Here is a 9,983-nt window from a genome sequence, read left to right on the forward strand (position 1 = left end):
TGTAAAACGTTTTCAAAGAGAAAGATAGAGAAGGAGAGTTAGAGGATATCTTCTAATCGGTGTTCCGAATGTGATGTTTGTAATGTCGAGAACTTACCAAGGTGCAGGAAGCTGTTCAACGAACGGAGCAAGTTGAAACGAGAGAGGGAACACACAATGGGTTCGCGCCTTCCTAATCCTAGAGAATCTCTGAGCCATATGTAAGGATTACCTTGGTCCGACTCAACATGGTCGCGTTGTCGTGTTAAAGCCGCGGACCAACCATTAGCCAGTGGCGCTTCACGAGCTGTTCGGTCCACACGAGCTTAGAGACGCTATCAGCAATGGCTTAGTTGGCCTTCTTTCTATCTTATCCCGAGATCCGAGTCTAGGTGGATACCCATCTCTCTCTCCCTCTCTATTTGCAACGCATACGCTCCTTCTCGGCACAGTCAAGAGGTGTTACGAGCCGATAGTTATCTTCATATCGCGCAGCCGAAGGCGATTGGACGCGTTCCGACTCGGGCGAGTTGGTAAGATGCTAAGATCTAAGGTAAGCAGGTAACGTGGTTCGTGAGTGGGATACCAGCTCGTAAATTAAAGTTGGGTATCCACGAAACCAAGATACGTTTCATTTAATGTAAACGTAAAATCGCTATAATAATATGAAATGTGTTTCATGTTATACGATCAAATCTCGTTTAATGTTTTCTCTTGTACAGATACATTTGTGAATAATTTTGAGGCAATAAAGAAATGAAAATTACTGCACCGTGACTTTGTTCTTTCGTCCTGGTAGAATTAAAAGAAATCGATTGATTGAGTCTTCTTCATGTCGGTTTGATATTAAGTTAGTCCACGTGATGAAGGAAGAACGTTTGATGGAAGAAAGGAACGCAAGGAGAGGTCACGTTCTTAAACCTATAATCACTCAATCCTGTACGACGGCCATAATAGATGCCTTTCCAGTAAGCTACGATCTATCATCGACCTCGCGACCGTAGACTCAGCTGTCTTGATCGTTGAAGGACACTTTGGCAGTGGTTCCAAATGCGGATAACCGTGGCGATCCGGAGCGTCAGAAACCAGAGGAGCCGTGTACGTTAATTTGATTTTCTTCGCCGTATTTCGGACCTGACTCTCTCTATCTCTGTTTCTCGTTTGTTCTCTTTCTCTGATTGTCTCTCTTCCCATTTCTCTCTCTCTCTCTCTCTCTTTCTCCCTGTCTTTCTCGTTGATTCGCTCTCTTGTCTCGAGGTCGAGCGTTACGTGTCTGCGGAAGACGGGATCGGGCAATTTATCAATCCACGAGCGAAAGAACGACTCCTGGCCCGGCGGGTAATTTAACAAGATTGATGCGAAGCCGACATGCCACAGTTTCGCAGCTCGTCGAGAAGGGGTCGGTTCGTGTAGGTGGTGCTAGCCCGATGTCGAGGGTGTTCGAGGGTGTTCGAGGGAAGAGAAGGGCAGACGTGTGAGCGACTGGTTATTAGGAAGGCTCATCAAGCAGACCGGCACAGAATCACGCAGCGCATTAAAACAACGCCAAGTCTGATGGAGATTACTAACATCGGTGCGAGTGCCAGAATCACTGCCGTGTTACGGTCACTGTTTTTCTTTTTTCTTCAAAGTTCTTCTATTTTATTCTTTTTATATACTTTCGCGAATTATTCGAAAGAGGTAATACAATCTGATCGATTAAATTGTAATTGTTTTTCTTATTTTAATGACGGAAAAGAAATCGGAAAAGTAATATTTACGATCGAAAATGATCTGACTAATAAATTTAGTATATTTATATTAATTGCACAAAAAAAAGAAAAAGAAAAGATTATCTATTATCGCTCGAATGCTTTTACTCGTAGACACTTGGTCTATAAAGAATCGAGAAAGCTTGGACTACTACTGTTTTCTAATATACGATCGGCAACGCCGATGTAACATTTCTTAATGCAGGATGAATTTTATGCCCATGCTTATGATTAAGGCATGCCTTCGGAGAGCATAAAGGCAGATTTATTGTAAGCGCCGATGGGTAAGCGATTTAAATATTTATGAAAGACCGTCCGACGATTGCAGGGTTTCTGGCTATAGGGTATGGCGAAATTTCGTGAGCTGCACCGATATTTCGGATAATGAAAAAGAGAAAGCGCCGGGTATTCATTCTTTCTGGAGTTCGTCTCGCCGAGGAAAATTTGCGAGGCGACTTAATTATCCCTTTAACAAGGTTCAATGCCCTTAGGGCGTATAACAGTTTATCGTCATTCGATTTTGCAGACTTTGTTTAAAAGTGTGTTTTTAAAGGATTAATTCGTCTACGTGGAAAAGATTGAAACTCAGTTTTAATATACAAAAATATATATATATATTCTAGGTGAACGTTTTTCTTTATTTTTCAAACAAATAATTACAAATATATTAAATAGACGTAACGCGATTTACGAAAGATTAACTTCAATTGGAAAAGTTAATTATTGTTTGTGTAATATACGAATGTATAAGTATAGAGGGAAAACTCAAGCAAACATCTCATCCCTTCTGATTTTCGATCGTTTGTTCTAGAGTTTAGTCGGTCGGTAATGTCGACTTATCACGATCCTTCATCCACCGGATGTTGCCGTAATTATTCAGCCGTAAGCAAGGATGAACCGGCGAGGCGTCAAGGACAGCAGAACCCGGCCGAGGGAAACAATATTAATTGGCTCGTTTATTGCGGCGTGGGCGGCCGTATGCGTTGCTTTCTACGTCAACTTTCCGTGGATGGCTAAAGGGGGTTGGTTAGTGATGTAAGGGTTGCACAGGGTAATCTGATGCTCGGTAAATCACCGTTAGCTATTCACTCCTTGCTACCCGTTTCTTTTCATTACTTTCTTTCTTTTTTTTTTTTTCTATATTCTCCATTTTTCTCTCGACTCCAGTGAAATTTTGTTCTTTTTTTTTTTTTCTTTTAACTGTACTTCGATATTGAAAATTTGTCTTGTTGCACGTTTATATATCACATCGATGTTACCTTCTCTTTCCTATCAAGATGCTAAAGAGACGAACGTGTTTTAAACGACCACATTGAGAATATTTTAGCTGTGAAACGTATAAAGCGGATTCACGGCGAGTGACGTTAACGGTTTTGTTCAAAGTGGAAACGTGAGGATCGATGCGCGTCGATTCGTTCGTATCTATACGTGTATATATACGTATATATATGGATAGGTATGTATGTATGTACACGTATAGTGGGATAGCCATTATCGCGGGACGAACGATCGTTCATTTTTCATCGACATGACGCCGGAATGATCGTGAATGAGCGGAGCAAATCAGAACGAACATAATGACTGCTGGGCACGGTCGTGTAATGACTCTGCGCTTCGTCGCTTTACATGCTCATAACACGAACTCTAATTTAAATATACGCTGGCCGAGCTGCCAGACAACCTTTTTTTTCCTTTTTATGAATGACCCGTTTTCAAACGTACCATTAACGTTTGGAATTTCTGTCCGGGTTTTGTGGAATTGCGTATATGGAATCGCGATCGATTAATTTTCCAAAGGTCCGTCATGTTTCGGATATAAAAAACAGTGGCTCGATATTTAAGACAAGAACTAAAAATTGGAATTAATTGACAAAATAAAACAAAAAAAAAACATCTTCTCCTTTACTAATTTCTTCGACCTGCCTTATGATAGGACAACAACAAGAACAAAAATAAAAGGGGGATAAACTCTTTAAAAATGTTTGCAAGTGTTTCGGTTGATTCGAGCTCGTATTGCTAAACCTTTACCGCGGCGAGGAAATATACCGCGTCTAAACTGTCAAGCCGTATATTATCGACTCCGGTAGTACGGCAAGCAAACGTCGGGGATACGGGTACATCTTAAACGCATTCAGGAAATTGGCCACGATATCGACGGCAATTTATCGCTAGAGAAATATCCAAAAGCCCCGTTCCTTTTTTTTTTTTTTTCTTCTTTTCTTTTCTACTGGCTAGAGTTACTACTATCCACGGTCTCTTCCAACGTTCAATGTTCAACGTTCAACGTTGGTTGTGGAACGCGCTTGCATTTTGCTCGTTCGCTTGTATATAGGTATCTAACACTATCTCACGCTCTCTTGTCGTCACCACGGTAACGTACGCGGAACCGTTTGCAACCACGAACCATTTGAATAATTCCGTCGTTTGCAGGCGGACTTACAACGATGCCGTGCACATCCAACCGACTCATAGCCGCTACTTACCACGAGTATAAGGGTGATCTTCGGGCAGTTTTCGTACGCGTTTCACCGTGCCCTACCTCTATACCCACGGATGGACGTACCCTCGGTATGAATGCGCGCACGCGCGCGCGCGCGCCTAACTATAATGGCTCTTTGTGCGAGCTTTATGATTATCGCGCGTGTACAAAATAACGACGGACTGTAATCTTCGATACGACCTTCTCCACCTCCTCCCTTACCGTTTTCTACCTTACTAAAGAGAAAGAGAAAGAGAGTTGTATAGCTCTGCTCTTGGCTCCGAGCTCCACGAGTTTACGACCAGAGTGCCACTTTCCGACTTCATTTTTCTTTTACATTATGTGGATATGAAACTTGGGCGGAGAATATTGTACCGTCTTCGGAGTTTTCATCTTATTTTTATTACCCTTTCTTTTTTTTTTTTATCTCCTCTCATTAATCACATTTTTAATCGCTCGTTACAAGTCTATCTCCGAAAGTTTTTATTCGAGCCTAACCGATTTTTAATTATTAACAAATATTATTTTCTTCAATGATTGCAATAACAAATTGATTAAAACATAAGATGCCGCAATCGATTAGACTTTTGATCCTTTATCGGACTTATTGAATTGAACTTTTTCGTTTTAATTTGTTTCTCATGTAGTAATCCAAAATGAAAAGTATCAATGCGATGACGGTTTTGTTGGACACCCACGCATATTGTAGAATCTAGTTTCGCGCGTGATTTTGTTGAATGCAACAAGCCTGCCTGCCCCGATACGTTTTAATCGAACTTGTTGTCGTCGCCTACGGTCAGCGGGTTTTATCGCGTTCGCGAATTTATATTCGCGCCTTGCCATCTAATTCCTCTCTCGCAGTATAAACGTAAGAGATTTACAAGCTTTGCTAAATCAAAGTGAACGAACGTAGATATCGCGTGTGTGTGTATGTTCCTTTTTGTTCTTTCCTTTTACCGTTTCCGCGAATGCTTTATGAATCCCTCCTAAAACTGTGATAGAAAGAGAAAGAGAGATAGAGAGAGAGAGAGAGAGAGAGAGAGAGAGAGAAAGAAAGAAAGAAAGAAAGATAATAATTCTTCGTTGTGACACGAGAATGAAGACTCCTCGAACGTGTAGGGTAGCAAACTGAATGACTTCACCTGCGTGGAATTATGATACGGCCATTAATCATAGCATACGTGCGCACATCCCGTAGAAAACATTGACTCTCTCTTTCTCTCTCTCTTTCTCTCTTTAACAAAACTATAAATTTCAACTCAGCGTCTTTCGTCGGCATAAAGTCCTATGACTCGAAGACGTCTCGTAACAAAGACATTTTTCTTTCATATCATAATTTTACCTTTCTTCTCTCTCCTTCTCTCTTGTTACTATCATCATATCGTCGCGCGTTGATTATTCATAAATTGTAAAAACTCGTATGGATCTTTACTCGTTTCTCTCAGAGGTTGAACATTCGAGATACCTGTCTCTCAGTGTTTACGGATACATTTTCGTTCGTTGATAAGAAGATAAGAGAAATAAAAGGAAGTAGGCGTTAAATAGCATTGATATACAATGTGCACGAACGTAAGAACGAATACTATTCCTCTCATTGCGCAAATATATTCGAAGAAGCGCCGTTGTTAAATATTTTTCTTTCTTTTTGAATTTTTTTTTTTTTTTTAAATACTCTTTCTTTTTCCCTTTCTCTTTTTCTTTCTGTTTAACCGAGAGAGAGAGAGAGAAAGAGAGAGAGAGAGAAAGAGTACACCGAGAATAACGTTCTACCTACGCATACAACGTTTCTCCCCTCCAAGGTTTTTGCGCCACTGAATCGTAATTTACCCAGAGAGCGTTTATGGCATTGTTGTGAAGCAGTGCTCGGCGTCGTCTTATAAAACCAATTTCGCGGGTATTATGCAAGCTGTCAGTCCTGTTGGTGAGTTATGGCAAGCTTAGCCCGAAGCACAAACACGTTTTACCATATCCCATACTCTCTCTCTCTCTCTCTCTTTCTCTCTCTTTCTTTCTCTCTATCTCTTTTTCTTTTTCATTCACTCATTTTGTTTCCGTCTCTTCTTAAGTGTACGTTATATGCGTATATAACGTAGTCCACTATGCGTTTATGCATAAACATTTATCTAAATACATATGAACGTTACGTCGATATAATATTGTTTGAGGTGCTTATTTTTGAAAATAATAATTTCAAATGAAAATTTATATCGGTAATAAATTATAATGACGACGGGTTAAGAATGATATTTCTATTATTGACGTAAAAAGATTACGGAACGTTAAGGATTATTCTTCTAAGCTTCGAACGATAACGGTTTATAACCGATAAGAAAGAAAATATTGAGAGAGAGAGAGAAAGAGAGAGATAGAGATAGAGAGAAACGATCTTAATCTTTGAGGACAAAATTATTCGAGTAAAACGTATGTACGTTCGTCAGAAGAGTAGAACCCTTTATGGCAGGGAACGGGAGAATTCATAAAAGGCGCGTAACGCGAGATACCGACGGAAGAATTCCGATATTGTAGGGATCTATCGGTCAATAAACCGTCGCGTAGCTGCTCTCGGAGGGAACCGGGTAGAAAGTAGTATCTGAACGTCGTGTTTAACTCCATTGGAATATACGATGCTATATCTGGAATTTCGTTCCAGACCGTTAAGACACTAGATTCCACTTTATCGGCACTGTAATGGTTATATAGCTGTTAAAGTTGCCCCTCATACAACTTTTCCAATCTTATCTTCGCGTATGGGCTCTCTCGTCGAGCGTGGCGGAACGGGAGGCGAAGAAGCGGTAGGTTACGCCGTAAAGGATGGAGAAAAGGGAGAAAAGGGGAAAAGGAAAAGGAAAAGGAAAAGGATAAGAAGGAGCAGGAGCAGGAGCAGGAGGAGAAGGAGAAGGAGAAACGGAAAGGATTTAGTTAAATTGGAGTACGCGCGAGGAGTATAGTCGCCGTTGAGATTTGTTCTGGCATCAGAGAGCGCTGACCGTTGTAAAAGAGCTTGAATATAGTAATGGCTGGGATAGAAAAGAGATTGAGCAGGAGGAGGAGGAGGAGGAGGTGGATGAGGAAGTGGATGAGGAGGAGAACGGCAATGGGGGAGGGGGGGGAAAGGTGATGGTGGCGGCTTGTGTGTAAGCGGCAAGGGAAAACCTCTTTCTCTATTTTTTTTACTTTTTGCTTCTTTTTCTTTCTATTTGAGGTTAGGATCGAGCGCGCGCGTCGGTGACCAGCTTGTCGATACGTGCTCGGCATCTTTAGACAGTTATCCCCTGTCCTATTCCAACCTAGAGAGAAGAACTCAAGATTGTACGGCATTTGCTACCGGATCTCTGGAATCTGCTAACTGGTTGATACCGCTTTGCCGGACAGCTCGTTTCGGAATAAGTTCGACGATCTTTCTCTCTCCTTCTTTTCCTCTTCCTTCTCCTCTTTCCGCGTTTCTCATCCCATCCTATCCCATCCCATTTTTATCACTACGATCTGCTTTCCGAGAGTGTGTAGGTATATTCCGATGGAAACGGAACGCCGTCGACTCGTTGAATATTTCAGACTTTAAAAGCTTTTCGCGGACTGTACCGTTTAGACCATGCTCACGGTAGCAAAACTCTAAAACGGAAACGAGACTTCCATTTCTAACATCCCCACCTCTTTCCCTCTCATCTCCCTTATATCAGAAGCGCGTTATCGTAATGAGAAAGGACGATCCTAAACGTCGCTTATCGATTTTCCTTAGGATAATCTTAGATCGGTTGGTAAACCGGTTCACGGAACATTTTCACCAAACGTTCAACATATTTTTACCTCGTTATCTTATCTCTACTTTTCCTAACAACGTTACCAATCATTTTTCCAACTATGACTTTTCCATCGGTATTTTAAATGACTGAGCGTTCTCTTTCTTTCTCTTTTTCTTTCGTAGGGATCCTCGAGTATCAATCGACATCGAAGAAAAGAAACCATCCCGTGGGATCATTAATCACAGTCGGTGAATCATCGAAAGAGGAAGAGAAAGGACTACAGAAAGAAAAAAGAAAAAGATAAACCAACAAGAAGAGGAGAGCAACGAAAAACTCGTGAAACTCGCTAATGGGGATTGAAAAATCAGCTATCGGTGGGATAAGTCAAAGTTATTACATAGAACCCCCATGCTTACGTACGATAATAAGAGGTCATAAGAGAGACAGAAGGAGGGACGTTGGGTTTTGCGCGAGAAGTCGAGGGCTGACGTAGCATCGAAGATTTACGGTGGTCGCGGGTTCGGGAGCGTTGGGGAGGGGTCGGAGGGGGACATACATCCTGTATGAATGGCGGGGCAGCTTGTAATAATTCAACTCCGCGGCCACACCTCGGCCACTTCCCGTCTGCAGTCTGGCAGGGCACGACCACCACGCGGCAGACTGCCGTTGCTCCGTTGTGGAAGGCTTTCCGGTAACTGCGCGCTCGACATCTCTCCCACTTCTATCCTTTACCCCCTCCTCCTCCTCCTCCTCCTCTTCCTCCTCCTCATCCTCCTTCTCATACTCTCTCTCTCTCTCTCATCCACGCCCCCAACCGACAGCTAGCTACCCTTATTCGAAAGAGAGAATGAGAGAGTATGAGCCCGAGAGAGCGAAGAGCCCTGATATATCGGCCGCACACATTGCATTGGATGGAACGCAATATGTCCGCCGAGAAAGGCAATAACCATTAGGTCCCGAGAAAACTGCCCCATTTCAAACGACACGAACGGTCGAATATCAGGAAATTTATATCTGGTAGCCTTCTACATCCCCCTACTACCTACCTACCTACCTACCTATCTACCTCTACCTCTACTTCTACCTCTACTTCTACCTCTACCTTGCTACTTACCTTTTCCTCCTACTACTTCTTCTTCTTCTTCTTCTTCTTTCACCGCACCATGTTTCTATTATCTTTTCTTCTTTCTCTTATCCTAAGTTCTTCTCCAAATGTCGCGGACTTGCGGCGATTTGCTAAAAGATCGGGCACAGACGACGAGTTGGAGATATAATACTGTTCGTCATATTTCATTTCTTTTATTTACTTTTTGTTACTCAGATATATCGTATCACCAGTTACGATTTGGAACGATCGAAACTGTCGGCTAAGGTTTTAATTCTATTACCTTACGTTGATATATTTGTTACTTTTAATAATTCCTAAATAGACGTTCATCTTTTTTCCTTTCTTTTGTTTTTTACCTTATTTGCATACGTCTCTCTTTCTCTCTCTCTCTCTCTCTATCTCGGATTACGAAGAAAACAAAACTTGTTTTTTAATTTTTTTTTGTAATCTAATAAATATATGATGAATATTAATTAAGATATTAGAATTAATTGAAATGATCGTATAAGGATGTTGAAAAATTAACGGATCATTCTTTCAATTATGTTTTAATTGAAATTCTCTCTTATAATAAGTTTCTTTATTCTTTCGCAGAGAAAAATAACTGAGTTGCTGTAAAAAAAAAGCTGTCATTTTTGTTTGTAAGTATGAATTTAAAACGACTGTAAAATTTTCACCTTAACAGTTCTATTTTAATTTTCCTATTTGTATCCTCGTAGACACAGACATAGGGTATCGATTATCACTTTTATATCCGTCTCTCATAAATATGTTAAAAGTATTTACTTAAAATAGATATACATATACGAATCTCGACACACTTTAGATTTCTATTAAAGATTTTTTTTCGATAGATCGTTAGTATAAATTAGATGTTATTACATTAAGGATACTTAAGTGGAATGTCTTTTCATATTTGAAAGATT

At 40.9% G+C, this 9,983-nt stretch overlaps 1 long non-coding RNA gene across 1 annotated transcript; it reads left to right on the forward strand.

The window, feature by feature from the left end:
- The first annotated feature begins 1,189 nt into the window (after nt 1-1,189).
- On the forward strand, nt 1,190-8,640 carry LOC106793607. Its single transcript, XR_001382442.1, has 3 exons — nt 1,190-1,552; nt 2,542-2,765; nt 8,132-8,640. It is a non-coding gene; the product is annotated as an uncharacterized LOC106793607 (long non-coding RNA).
- Nucleotides 8,641-9,983: the final 1,343 nt, after the last annotated feature.

The sequence above is a fragment of the Polistes canadensis genome, unplaced genomic scaffold, assembly GCF_001313835.1.
Source record: "Polistes canadensis isolate GaletaPanama2010 unplaced genomic scaffold, ASM131383v1 scaffold_16, whole genome shotgun sequence".
Lineage (NCBI taxonomy): Eukaryota > Metazoa > Arthropoda > Insecta > Hymenoptera > Vespidae > Polistes > Polistes canadensis.